The sequence below is a fragment of the Eumetopias jubatus genome, unplaced genomic scaffold, assembly GCF_037043125.1.
Source record: "Eumetopias jubatus isolate StellerSeaLion01/CBP00866 unplaced genomic scaffold, mEumJub1_p1.0 scaffold_10, whole genome shotgun sequence".
Classification (NCBI taxonomy): domain Eukaryota; kingdom Metazoa; phylum Chordata; class Mammalia; order Carnivora; family Otariidae; genus Eumetopias; species Eumetopias jubatus.
In genome coordinates, this window is record NW_028274816.1 from 10,414,300 (window position 1) to 10,428,512 (window position 14,213).

General features: G+C 42.6%; 1 protein-coding gene across 2 annotated transcripts in view; it reads left to right on the forward strand.

The window, feature by feature from the left end:
• Positions 1–14,213, forward strand: part of FTO (FTO alpha-ketoglutarate dependent dioxygenase) — a 372,292-nt gene that overhangs the window by 270,226 nt on the left and 87,853 nt on the right. The gene's annotated exons all lie outside the window — the stretch shown is intronic.

The window sequence follows — 14,213 nt, forward strand, 5'->3', positions numbered from 1 at the left end:
AGAGTGGGCTCTTAAGGTACACCAATCCTCCTCCTGGAGCCTGCTATTTCTGAATATGATCCTTTATTTTTTCATTTTATATGGAAAAGGGGGTGATGTCACTTAGGAAAGCATTTTTCCCCAAAGTGGTTTTGGGAACCAGAACCTGGTGATGTGTTATTTAAAAGCGATAATGTAGTAAAGCCATGCTTTGTGCTTGAAATAATTGTAGGATTTATGGGATATATCCCTAACCTGTTCAGTTTTATAGAAGGACAAAACACAGGTATTCATTTCATCAGAGTCCCTGAAAAACTTAGAAGCGCAGTTGACAGCTCTTTCTCGAACGTTATAATAACTTCTTTGTTTATTAAATAGAGTTGGAAGTACTCTAGGACTCCTGCAGTTTGGTAGTTACTTAATTTGCAAATGGGATTGGCCTCCCTAACCTTTGAAGGAATGAGTTACTTTTAATGTTTTGAAACTTTCATTGACTCTCCACTGCCAACTGAAGGATAAGGTTCAGATTGTAAAAAGGCTTACCTGACTCTCAGCCTCCTTTCTGTGACCCCCCACCCCTTTCCCTCAATGGTAGGTCTGCTCCAGAGCATTTACTGTATCCCGAATTTTCCACCGACTGTACTTGTTTGTTTTTTTCCCCCCTCTCCACGGACTCCTTCTTTACCTCATCCTACCTGCGGTCTTCCTTTTTCTCCCGTGCAAATGTTCCCTGTCTTAAGAGGGCTTTGGACGCCAGCATCCAGGGCTTCCCTGTCCACCGCTGCGAGATGTGCGGAACACGGCCCGCACAGCTGTCTACAGCCGCGCTGTGGGCATCCCTCCCCCACCCGGCACATTGACCTCCTCTCTGGTCCATGGTACTGTCTACAGATCTTCATTATGGCCCTTGTCATGTTCAGCTTAGCTCTTCGTGTAAATGTTTGTCTTGTTCACCAGACAGTGAGCCTCTTGAGGGCAGAGGTTGTCTTAACTATCTCTGTGACCCAAAACTGCCCCAGGGGAGATGCACAGGAACTGTCGGATGAATGCCTGAACACATGTTTTCCTGCCTTAAGAAATGTCACGAGATGCCTAACTTAAGAAGTTGGATGAATAGAAGCTTCTTTTCTCTTTTAAACGTCATTAGTCAGCTCACATGATACACTTCCTCCCGTCAGAGCGAACGAACACCGACACCGGGAGCTGGCCACGGACCTGTGGCTGGTCAGGGAGAAGCGGCAGCCTCGAAACTCGAATCTCTTGGTATCACAGCCTGGTACCCTGATAACCATCCTGGCGTTACTGTGGCAGGCACGTTGTGTTGCCTACCGGGCAGCCCATCCCTTAGCTCTCCCCTGCTTTCTTCATCCCTGCTAAGAGAAGCCCAGTTTTGTTCAGCTGGTGGATAGAGGCCCCCGGATTTCAGGGAGGTTGGCCCCTCTGCCAGCCACAGGTGGTGAATCCCGGTCAGGTGAAGCCAGTCATGGTGTTTTCTATTCCCCTGGGCCAGATGCTCACTTTCCCAGCCTCCCTGGCAAGCTGGGGGGGGGGCGGGGCACGCATAGCATAAGTTCTGCCCTGGGAGCTACGTGGAGAAATGGGCCAGGGGGCTCTGAGGAGGGATTTTCTCCCTGGTAAAAAGACAGAGCCTCATGAAGGCATCCTGCCTTGGCACACAGTGGGCGGACAGGATTCTGGAGCCGTGGCCGCCGGCTTGCAACCACGAGGTGACACGTATGAAGATAAAAACAAAACAAAAAAACAAGTACACTAATGCTCGTAGAACAAATGGAAGGAAAGCCTGGATCCACAATGACCAACCTCAAAGCCTTTCACCTCCAGACTTCTTAGATGAGTATCCTGATGGCTTAAGCTTTTAAGAGATAGTTTCCTGCTACTCGAAGCAGAGGACATCCTAGCTGATTCACTTGCTTTGAGACGGAAAAATGAAAGTGGAGACAGCATTCTCAGAGGAAGATAAGTGACCGGGTCAAATGTACAGAAGTCAGGACAACACAGTAGTCAAGAAATCTGGTGGCTGACTTGTACACTGATGTTCTGCGCAGGGAAGACCCACCCCACCAAGAAGCCCTGCAGCGTTCATGAGGCGGTCACGAAACATTGAATTAGTTTCTCTGATAGTCTTGGCACTGCACAGGACGTTGAGGATGCAGGAAGAAAAGACGGTTTCTTGTCCTTAAGGAACTTTTTCGTCCAGTAAAGGAGACCACTGAGTAAGCAGACAATTAGCTAAGAATATGATAATTGCTATCTTTTGATAGGGGTACATTCAGGGAACTCTGGGAATTTGGAGGAAGGCCACAGAACCCTGATGGGCTGGGGAACAGGAGGGAACAGGAAAGGTTTCCTGGAGGGGGTAGTAGCTGAGCTGAGTCTTGAACAGGAGGAGGATATCGCCAGGCAAAGAATGGTGGGGAAAGGGGAGATGCGATATTCAAGACAAAGGGAATGTGCGTTAAGATAAAGAGACACGAGAGAAATAGAACATTTGGACACTGTAAATCTTTTGCCAGATGTGATTTAGATGTTTTTTCTTTTTCATTAAGATCTGGCAAAGCTGGTAATAGCTACAAGTATGTTATATTATGCTGTATACTTTTGGTATTTAAGAAGTTCTGTAACCGGGGGGGGGGGGGTGGCGCCTGGGTGGCTCAATCGTTAAGCGTCTGCCTTCGGCTCAGGTCATGATCCCAGGGTCCTGGGATCGAGCCCCGCATCGGGCTCCCTGCTCAGTGGGAAGCCTGCTTCTCCCTCTCCCACTCCCCCTGCTTGTGTTCCCTCTCTCACTGTGCTGCTTTCTGTTAAATAAATAAATATATAAATAAATAAATCTTAAAAGAAAAGAAAAAGTTTTGTAATCATTTTAAGTGAATAAATGAGACGTGAAAGAGGAAGGCAGTGCATAGAACTATCCTTTCCCAACTTATGTTCCTCAGAAGTCTAGATCCCTGAGATGTTAAGTGATTCTAAGCAGAATTAAAGAGGGGGTGGTTTCCATCGTCAAATAAGTTTTGAAAACACTGGGTTAAATAAAATTGAATAGTCTTCATCTCTGTAAGTATTCCCAGAGCCTTTAATACTCTCACGTTAATTGTTACTGTCCAAAAGGAGGCTACCACCTGGAGCATTTCCTAAAATATACTTGATGGTATACTCTTTTTTAGTTAACCGTCTGCAGAGCTGAAGCTTTGGGAAGGATTGGTATAGACTACTTCAGAAAGCTTGACCAAGAAAGAAGATATAAGTTATAAGGTGACAGCTAAAATGAGGGATGAATAAAGGAGGACGTTTCATAAGATGGGAAAGTCAAGAGCTTGCGTATATGCCAAGGGCAAAAAGCAGTAGTGAGGAAGGTTACAGACCAGGAGCAGGGGTGCATGATTGGGAGGGCGAGCAAGGTGCTGGAAGTTACAAGAAGGATGGCGTATTAAAGGACTCTGCCGGCATCTCTGTTCAAGATGTCAAGATTGTTATCATCTTGATCAGGGACTTGATATATATATACCAGAGTCTACTTTACTGAATTTAGTTATCAATTACTATTATTCCAGTTGCAAGAGAGAGAAGACCCAGCTCACATAGACTGAAGTAAAAAGAGTTTATTGGTTCATGTAATTGAAAAGTACATGGTAACTAGCTTCAGGCATAGCTGAGTCCAGGGAATAACCATATATCACCAGGACCCATCTCTCTGCTCTTAGGTTCTTCTTAGTTGGTTCCATTCTTAGGTTCTTTATGGCTGTTGTTAGCTTTAGCCTCTTCTGGATGCAGGATGGTTGTAGCTCCAGACTTCACAGCTTCCATCACATCACTAATACCATCAAAGGAGAAATACTTCTCTTTCACAGAAGCCACAGATTCTTACCATGCCTTCTTAGTCTGAATGAATTATGTGTCCATTCCTGAAGCAATCCCCATAACCATAGGGAGATAAGGCATATTCTGATTATCTGAAATCAGTCAGTCCCCAAGCATCCTCGCCCCCCCTACCCCCATCTCCAGGTGGTGGAAATTCCCAAAGGAAAACCAAGAGTTCTGTATCTCAAGAATGAAATGTGTTAAGAAGGTAACGTCTTCCCATCTCCAAAAAAGGAAACTCCCAAAACAGGGCCCTTAGGTTTTACGCAAGATGATTTTAAATTCTGAATGTTAGAATGTTTAGGGTCCCAGATCCGACAGCATGAATTAGATCCCTCCATTTGGAGCACCCAAGTAAATGAAGGGTGTTGACAGCCATCGTGGGGAATGCTGATGCTCACTGAAGACATCCTGCAATAAATCCTCTTAGGAAATAAACAAAAAGTAGTTTTTGAGAACCCAGCTCTCACCAAAGACCAGAACCTGTCAGCCACAGGCAGAAGTCATTAGCAGGATTTATATGTGCCCGTATCCAGCATTGAGTCAAAGGGAGATATGCAGCGGGGATTTCTCTCTTCCGGAAACCCAACAGAGGAATGAGGAAGACTTTCTGGGTAAAGTTTCAGAGAACCTAATGCATAAATCCCCTTAACAAACACTGGGATTTGGGTTTGTAACTCATCCCTCTCAGCTTAGGTCCTATGGAAGCAAGCTGCCCTAGCTGCCACAGGGCCAACACAACCAAAGCGAGGAAGAAAGGGGTAGAATTTACGGTGGAAATATGGAAACTGCTTAAAATGGTGACACGTTCACATTATGGCCTATTTTTGCTTTGAGGACACTTGGTATAGTTCCTGGAGCTGGTGCCAGAGACCCCACGAAAGCAGCCAGTTGCTGGCCGGTCGGTATTGTCGCCTCTCCGTGATTGACAACTTCACCAACCTTCACTTTTCCTTTCATACAGACTATGCCAAAACTCGATTCTCCCAAACTCCATTACAAGGTGGAATGGGAAAGCCTGGATTCTCTCCCATGTGCATCACAGACGATATCGTTAACTTGCTAAGTTTCTGCCTCACCGGGAAACTTAAAAAGCAATACACGTTTTTTTCCCCCCTCTGATTTGACACATATCCTTCCTGTAAGTACCTCTGGCTTTGAGTAATGTAGCCAGAGTCTATATCCAGACAGCGTGCCGTGATCTTTCTGTACCTATTTGTTGCAGTAGATATAGAACCAGAGCAAATGCTGAGTCCCAGAGGGCAAGATCTAGAATGCAGCCTGCTGAATAAGAGAACAGGAATGATCTTGTGTGATGATAATAAATGCTGGGCTTTACTAGTGCTTTGGCCATGGATTTGGCCACCATTCAACAGCCTCCATGGCCGGCTCTCCACATGCTTTTTCTTTTCTTCCTCCTGTCTGGTTGCAAACTTATTTTGACTGAGGATTTACTTGTCACCTCATGTTGACATTTCAAGTTATTACATTAAGAAAAACACAGGAGAAAGCAAACAAGCAAGTATATTCCAACAGGTCACCAGGCAGAGGAGTCCTACTCAGATTTCAAGGAAGAAGAGAGGGGTTGGGGCGGAGAATGGGGAACAGATACGTTTATAAGGAGGGGGAAAAAATCCTTCTAGCTTTTTGGGCCCAAGTCAGATCTTGAATTGTGGGTATTATTCTCAGCTACTGGTGATTCCTAGGTCTGCTGAGGGGGATTCTGGTCCAACTGCAGTTGCTATGTAATTCTGTGGAATCATGCTGACGTTCTGATTTCTCTGATTATAAGTGACCGCAACAACAAAGAGAATAACTTTGCTTTAAGAACTGTTTCCACGGTGTCTCTAGGGAACAGGTTTGCTTTGGTCTGTAAATTCCCCAAAGGCAAGCTGAGACTATGTAAATTAAAACAAAACAAAACAAAACAAAACAAAAAACAGAGCCAGTGACAACCAACTCTGTGGTTTTATTTGATTTTCCAAAACACATGTCCGTCAGCCTGTTGTAGACAACACAATATGATTAAAGCACAACAATAATCACCATATATTGCATTTTAATTGGTATAACGTGTGATGAATAGTGAGGTCGGAACCACTAGGTATACTTTAACCTTTGAGCTATTTCTTTGATTCATCAGAATTTGTAAAATAGAAGTCAGGCAGTCTGCACCCCGGGCTGGGCTTTGCTACTTATCAGCCTTGTGACCTTGGATAAGTCACGAAATAGCTTTGGAGCCCATTTTCCTCAACTCTGAAACGAGGGGTTTAAGCTAGATAAGATCTAAATAGCCTTCCACTTCTAGGGTTGGCCACTACAACGTGTTTTCTAGTCTCTGGAATCTCATTACTGAAACCTGTGATCTGACATCTCTTTGGCAATTGAGTCTCTGCCTTATGATCTACGACAAAGATGATTTTTGTCTAAACTTTGGACTTCTGAAACTGATTTCAGTGAATTGCATCATCCATATTTTTAACTAGCTTATATTTAATGAGAGAAAGAGACAGAGACAGAGAAATAGTAACAGCAATTTAAATAGTTCTTTCCTTGCTCTTCCATTCCTTGAGCATTTGCCCCGGAGTCAATGTGAGACAGAGTCAGGAATCTGTGCCCACCTCTCTTGAGGGTGAATTTCTTCCTATTCTGTGTATGATTCTATACTAAAACACCATGTATGGTGTTTTCTGTTTTTTGTTTTCACAATATGGCCCCTAAACATAAGGCAACTGTTTGGTGCTTAGCTGATCATTTGGTGCTTCACTGAAGAAATATTTCTGTTCCAATGATGGAGGAACACCTAGCTGTGTTGGGCTTACTGAAAAACGGTCTATTGAGCTACAAGTGGCAGGTAAATATTTTGTTTAACTTAAGGGATTTTTGAGTGTAGTTTTTGGCTCTTCATAATTTTCGCTTACTCCGATGACTTTAGGATTTGCTACCCCTGCTCCCTAAGCATAAGATAGGACTCAGGTAGGCAGTCCATTGGATTTCCTGCTCATTCTCTGCTTCTAATGGGCCTGTGCAATGATGAGGGTGGAGTTAGGAGAGCATGTCAATCCACCCATTGTACTTTTAAGGCCACTGAACTAGTTGCCCAGGACTCAGTCCTTCCCAGCACCCCTTGGGAACTAGCCTTTCAGTATGTGATCACAGGGCTGTCCTCTCAGGCAGCATGGAAGCTGCCAGCTTCATGCCCAGCCTTCCAACCGCAGGAGGCTTTGGCTCCAGAAAGGGCTTCCCTTCCAAACACAATGATTGGTAACATTGTGTTCCAAACACTTCCGGAAAAAGGCAACAAATTTCTACTTGAATGCTTGCTTTTTGCCACCTAAAAACAAACAAGTGAGAGAAAGGTACCAACAGGAGTGTGGTAGTTTCTTTACCTGGTTATGAAGCTAGATGCGGTTTGAACAAATTCTAAGCAAACATCTATATTCCGCATTTAGGCTCTTCACCCTTATTTTCCGCTTGGTGGCGGTTTCATGGAAAGAGACCTCTGCTCCCCTTAAACATCCCATTACCCTTTAGAATTCCAGAAGCCCTTCAGATCTTCAAAACTCTTAATAGTGACTTTTACAGTTATTTTTAAAAGCAGTGATCCTTAAATGGTTTTCGGATCTTTTAAAAATGTATTCATCATAAAGACAAATATACCAAGTGCTGCTGCTGATAGGGAAAAATTAGAGCCTTCCTATGTTGTTGGTGGGGATATAAAATGGTGTAGGCTCTTTGGAAAATAGTCTAGAAGGTTCGGAATAGGATTACTATATGATCCAGCAGTTCCACTCCTAGTTACCCAAGAGAAATGAGAGCATATATCTATGCAAAACTTACACACAACTGTTCATAGCAGCATTATTCCTAAAAGCCAAAAACGGAACCAGCCCAGATGTCCATCAAATTGAATGAATGATCAAAATGTGGTATATCTATACAATGGAATATAATTTGGCAATAAAAAAATGAGGTGTTGATACTTGCTACAGTATGGGTGAATTTTGAGAACATGCTAAGTGAAGAAGCCAGTCACAAAGTGCCACATTATGATTCCCTTTAGGTGGAATGTTCAGGATAGGCAGATCAGTCAAGACGGAGAGTACATTTCGTGGTTATCAGGCTGGAGTGGGAGGAAAGGAATATGTTAAAAGTCATGCAAGTGTACTCTTTACGTGGGTAAATCCTATGGAATTTGAATTATATTTCAATAAAGCTGTTACCAAAATTTTTTTTTAATTGAGAAACAAGACTTTATGTGAGATCATGTCATTTCCCTGCTTCCCTGTCACATCTAGAACAAAACCAGTCTCCTTACCAGCACCTGGTTCCTGCCTGCCCCTCTGTGCACTGCCCCCCTTCCTTCATCTTGCCACATTGGCCTCTGTTCTGTTCCTCCAGCTCATAAACTGTTTTTGTCTCCAGGCCTTTGCATTTGCTCCTCCCTTGGCCTGATGTGCTCTGCCCTTCTGACCTCTGAATTTTTGTCATTCAGATGTCACCTTAGAGAGGTCCTCCTGACTACCTTTGGTAAAATTACCTCTCCATGCCCTGCACAGGCGGTTGCATCATCCTGTTCTTTTCTCTTCAAAGCACCCAACTGTATCTGAAATTCCTATTTGTTTGTCTGATGATTTAGCCTGTGTTGTATCCCACAGTAAATGAAACCTTCTCTCCTGAGAGCAGGGACAAATATTTCTCCAAGGCCTAGCCCAGTGCCTGACATGTGTGCACTCAGTAAATATGTGAGGGATGAATGAACGAACATTAGAGCATATGCTCTGCTGTCAGCTGGGAGTGGGTATCCCCGTTTGGTTATGGTGGCCCCCGCAGTATGACTTGATCAAAGCCATTCACCTGGGCACCTTTACTGCCTTTCTCTCTTGTATCCTGATAGAGGGGAGGCTAAAATGCCAGAGGGGACCCAGAGGCATGGGAAAAAACTAATGGACCTTGAAATTGTGATCTAATTGAGAGTTTGCAAAATGTTGTTCATAATTCAGTCTGCTCACTTCCATCTATTTAGTCTCTCTTCTTAACACTTCTGTAATTTTACATTGTATTTATGTTGACTTAATTTTTTTTTTTTTTTTGTCTATAACATGTTGGGAGCTCTTTGAAGGCAGGCAATGTAATTATTCCTTACTCCATGTTCCCAGTACACATATATCATGTGTCTCTTAGGCACACAATATACCTTGACTGTCATTTATAAACTCAGATAACTCTGACATCAGGATGTCAAATTAGATTGTAGAGTTTCATTCTGGGAACCTGACACTTTTTTTCCATGCTTATTTTACTTTATAGAGTAATTACACTTCAAGTTAATCTTTAAGGTGTTTGGAGTGTTTGAAGGTTCCCTGCAGAGCACCTGGTTTGCTCACGAAGTAAAGAAACACAGGCTTGGGTTGACTTTCCACGGGAAGCAGGTGGGCTCACTTTGGTGTGCTCTCCCTTGGGTGGCTGTCATGTGGAAAGCTGACTGTCCACCATTTTACACGCAGTCTTGTGCTGGGTCCTGGGGGAAAGAGGAAATACTATGAGATACATTGGCCCAGGCTTTCCAGTGGTGACCCCTTATGGAATGCTAGGAAGAACTGAAGAGATAACAGTGCCTTTTTCTGCCTTTTATCAGATCTGGAAGGGGGGCTCTGAGACTGACTTGGGACTGGCTAGCCTGAAGAGTTTCTGGGCAACTACTGATGCCTCCTCCAAGAGTTGTTGGTTTGAGCTCCAAATCTGATCATGCAGTCCTAGATATGGATGTATGGGAAGACAGGATCTAGCCAACATCTGTTACTGTGCTTGAACAAAAATAAGTTAATTCATTGACATCACTTGCCATCTATTTTCGCCCACTTACATTCAATTAATTCTTAAGCATATAGTAGAGAAATGAGCTTTATGTTGATTTTCTGGGTGTTACATTTCCTTCCCTGGCCTTACATCTCCGTGCAGAATTCTCTGTGGAGAGACTGTCCTGGGAAATATGATAGAAATAGTTTAGATTTTTACAGAGGACTCTGTGTCTTCTCTCTCTCTCTCTCTCTCCATACACACATACATCTCCATCCTATGTTTGATAGCCTTGCCATAAAAAAATGACCTGAAGTCATTTTATATTCTGACATCTCTTTAGTGGGTGCCATGGTTAATGTTATTACTTCCTAAGGAAGAATATAATTTCTCTGAGAACATTAAGCTGTATTACTCTGAAACAGAGAATAGTAGCCTCTGTACTTTAATTCTTGATAGGATAAAGTAAGGTCCATCTTACATGACTTATAGACTACCTTATATTTGCATAACACTTCATATTTTTTAGGGACGTCCCTCCAAAGTTCTTGTTGAAACACAAAACACATTGTAACAAAACCGATGTTACTTTTGATTTCAAAGTAATAGATAATTGTAATCGTGTTGTAATGTTTAAAAATGCTAATTGAGAAAATAAAAATAAAAATGATAATTAAGAAATCGGCTCGAAAATGTTTGATTAGCTTTACTTAGCATGTTACACCTTTAGGGAAAACACTCTTAAAAATTTCACAAGTAAAGCAGCAGAATTTCCGGTGTTGGGTTATTCTATGGCTACAACTATCTTCCAAGTCAAAATGAAGATACTGTTGCACATTATTACTATGAGCTAAGGTACCCAGGGAAGGAGAGTATAGCTCTCCAGGTTATGAAACAGCCACGTCAGGCGCCGCATACTACTGAATGAGTTTACATCCTCAGGAAAAGAAGACAGATACAAAACAGGATATATGTCACACACACACATGAGAACGTTCCCGTAGGCCAGATGACTCCTCTTCTGATGTTGATACCAGGCACTGACTCTCATGTGATGAAGCTATGTAGCCTGATGACATGGAAATTCAGTGGAATACTGTAGCATTGTGGGATCTCTCCAGGCAGTACCAGGTTTCTTGTCTTCGTATCAAGGTAGATGTAAAAGGCAGGAGAACCTTCTTCCGTCCCATTTTTCCAAAGCCTTCATAGGACTTGGCTTAGTATGTTACTTGTATGTAAACTGTGTATATAATTATCATAATAGTTATATTATTAGCTGTATAGTATAGGTGTGTCCTAAGCACTGTGCTAATGTAATACAGGTAGTATTACTTATATTATTTAATCCATATGAGCGTTCTTTGGGGAAGCTAATATGACCATTTTACAGATAAGAAAACCAGAAGAGAATAGAAGTCAAGTCATGTGCCCTGCTTACCTAGCAGGCTCTCATGCATTCATGATTCATGACGCATTTATCAAGCAACTACTGTATATTATTAGCATTGAAGATACAAGGGAGGATCAAACTCAATCCTTGCCTTCAAAGAGCTTAAAGAACTATATTGGAGCAGAACTTACTTGTCATTTCAAAGGTAAAGGAACTCAAATTGGGGAGTTTGCTGGCATCTGCCTTAGGACTATGCGGCCAAGATAAATGTGATATATAAATATAAGCATCAGTGTACGAGTGGGAGGAGATATCCTAGAAAACATTTTTTCAACTATGTCTATGACTCTTGGGAGCTCCTCGTCATTATTAAGTTCTTTGATGACACCGACCATTGCACAGGAATCTCTTCCCAGAGCAATTTATAAATATCAAATAATTTTTATGGTGGGTAATTCCAGAAAGGGTTAAAGTTAGCTTCTCTGGGACACATAATGGGAAAGTAGCTGAACATGATTTCAAAGGGATTTTTTAGGAGAGAATTCCAATTATAGAGAAGTAATTTCCCTTTCTAGCTTACTAAGCTCTATTTCAGACTAATGCCGTTTCAAGATCCATATCCCTTCTCCCCTTATTTCAACAGATATTTTGAATATGAAAATCTTATGTCAAAACCTAGCTGAAGCCTTCATCAGGCTTTTGAAAGGCTAAGTAAGAATTCTGTTTCTAGGAATAAAAAGATTTGGATCAGAAAGATTCTTTGCTGGCTAGAGTCCCTTTTTGGTTGGTAGTTCAAGCAGTCTTTAATCATATTTTTGTTGATTATTTATTAGTTTCCCTGGGAAATCAAAGACTCAGTAATGTAAAATGTGCTTTCCTTAAGATATTTTATGAATCCGAATCCAGGGTAAAGAAATAATGGAAAATACATTTCCTTTGCTGATATGGACTAATTGGGAATTAAAATGCCTTTCTCTAGTCAGTGCCCCACATGGAAATGCTAAGTACGCTTACTGGCCCAATTGTACCAACCGCAGTTTCTGCCCAGGCAAAACTCTCATGCCGTTGGTAGATGAAGAGAGTGCTTTGTCAGTAAATCAAAACTGTGGAGCACTAGAACTAATTTAAGTGAAGGGATAGGTTTTGGGCCAGCTGTTTGGGTAAGCCCACATTGAACCAAATGGGAGACGGATGAAACTTAATATGTGTGTCTTCCAGTCATCAGCCTAGAGTGTGTGTAACGCAAGCTTGTGTTTGTCATTGTGAGACGTGTGAAGGCAGACCCCCATTCTCAACCTCATGGGGCTGCCAGCTTGTGGCAGCTTTAGTCAATATTGGGCTGGCTCTTGGGGGAGCCGGACTTCAGCTAGCTTCCTGATGGAGGTCAGGGGAGCTGTGAAATGTCTTTACTTTCTTTCCTTGTACACATCATCCTGATCAAGTGAAATCAAAAGGCATTTGAGGGGGGAAAAAATGTGCTAGAGTAAAACACAAAGAAAATAGGATGCATTTTGTGCTGTTGAGGCCAGTGTCATTTAGGGGGGGTTTACTAGATAAACATCCATGACAAATGAGAAAATAGTTGGGACTAAGGAAGTATGTCTGGGTAACAGAAGCGGCCGACCAGGGCGGTGAAGAGCGCGACTCTGGGGCCAGGTGGTCTGAGTTCCAAACCCACTCTGCCACTTACTAGGTAGGAGAGCTGGGGCGAGTTGTGTAGCCCTTCTGTGCTTGGATCTTCGCCCGTAAAGTGGAGATGTAAAACATCTACCTCGAGATCACTCAGATGTCATCTGAGACATACGTAAGAACTGTGACCTAGAGAAGTAGGTCAGAAGGGCTATGAGAAGGTCGCTTCTCTGTGTTTTAAAGCCCGTGGTAGAAATGTCTTCATTAAGTTGAACCAATACTCGAATGTCTTTGACACTATAAAAAAAAAAATGCCGATTTCTTACAGTTCCGTCTACTAAAGAGGGGCTCAGTGGGACCGTATAGATGGAGAAGGAGATTGTTCTGGTTTTCTGGAAAAAGAAGAAAAAAGAAAGAACACCCACCTCGTAGGATTGTTATGAATTAATAGCTGTAAAGGTGTTTAGAATGGTACCTGGCCCATAGTAAGCATTATATAAGTTGGTGAGTGTTATTATAGATCAGAAGGCAGAAGCTCAGATGCCTACAGGACCCAGGAGCAGCGGCCACTGATCACTGGCAGCAGAGACCATTGGTGTGGAGATGAGAGTGGTCAGGACAGTCGTACCTGCTTCTCCGCTGTGGCCACCGCTCCACTCGGCCCTGGCAGTGGCCTTACAGGAATGCTGGTCCAGTGTTGCCATATCTTCTGATATTTCGGAAGGCACTGGAGATCTGAATTTTGCTGAAAACCTCCCAACTCTTAAATCTTGTTGATTTATTTTAAAGCCCTCTACAAGCCAAATAAAACCCTGTCTGCAGGCTATGGGCCACCAGCTCATGACCTCTGTGGTCTAATAAAGAAACATTTGAATGTCACTTACAGAAGCCCATCTGATGAAATTCTTATCACACTGTAAGTCAGAGGTTCATTTTGATTCTGGAAATATTCAAGGCGTTCCTACTACGTGTCAGACCCCGTGCTGGTGCCGAAGATACAAGAGAGATCAAGACAAGACAGTCCAAGGAACTCACACACTTTGTAAGAATTTTGAAGAGAAAGCAACACCTGGCACCTAATAGATACTCCATGTTGGTTCCCAGCTCCTTCCATTACCTCTGCTAAGTCTAGACCCACCCGTTCTCATGAGTGCTTGAAAGCTGATTTAGGTTTTTGAATAATATTAGTGTGATGCAGTTTAAAACTAACAAATCTCCCAACGATATTGCAGAAATATTCTACTGAAGTTCTGTTCCTTTTAGTTTCCTGCTTTTTCTCTGATTAGTCACCCTCTTTCACTTGGTACCACTTCATTACTTATGGACATGGACTTGGGCTATGATATTTTTCCATTGTTTGCATGTTGCTTCACACATTTCTCTCATTTTGTCTTTGAGAGTGTGAACTTCCTTCACACTTCCAAGGGCGTTCAATGGAACACTAATCCTGTGAGCTAATTCAGTGTCATTGGGAAATAGGGAATATTATACATCCCCTCCCTTTCTTGGAGATTCACAAAGCCCATTAGCAGAGCCC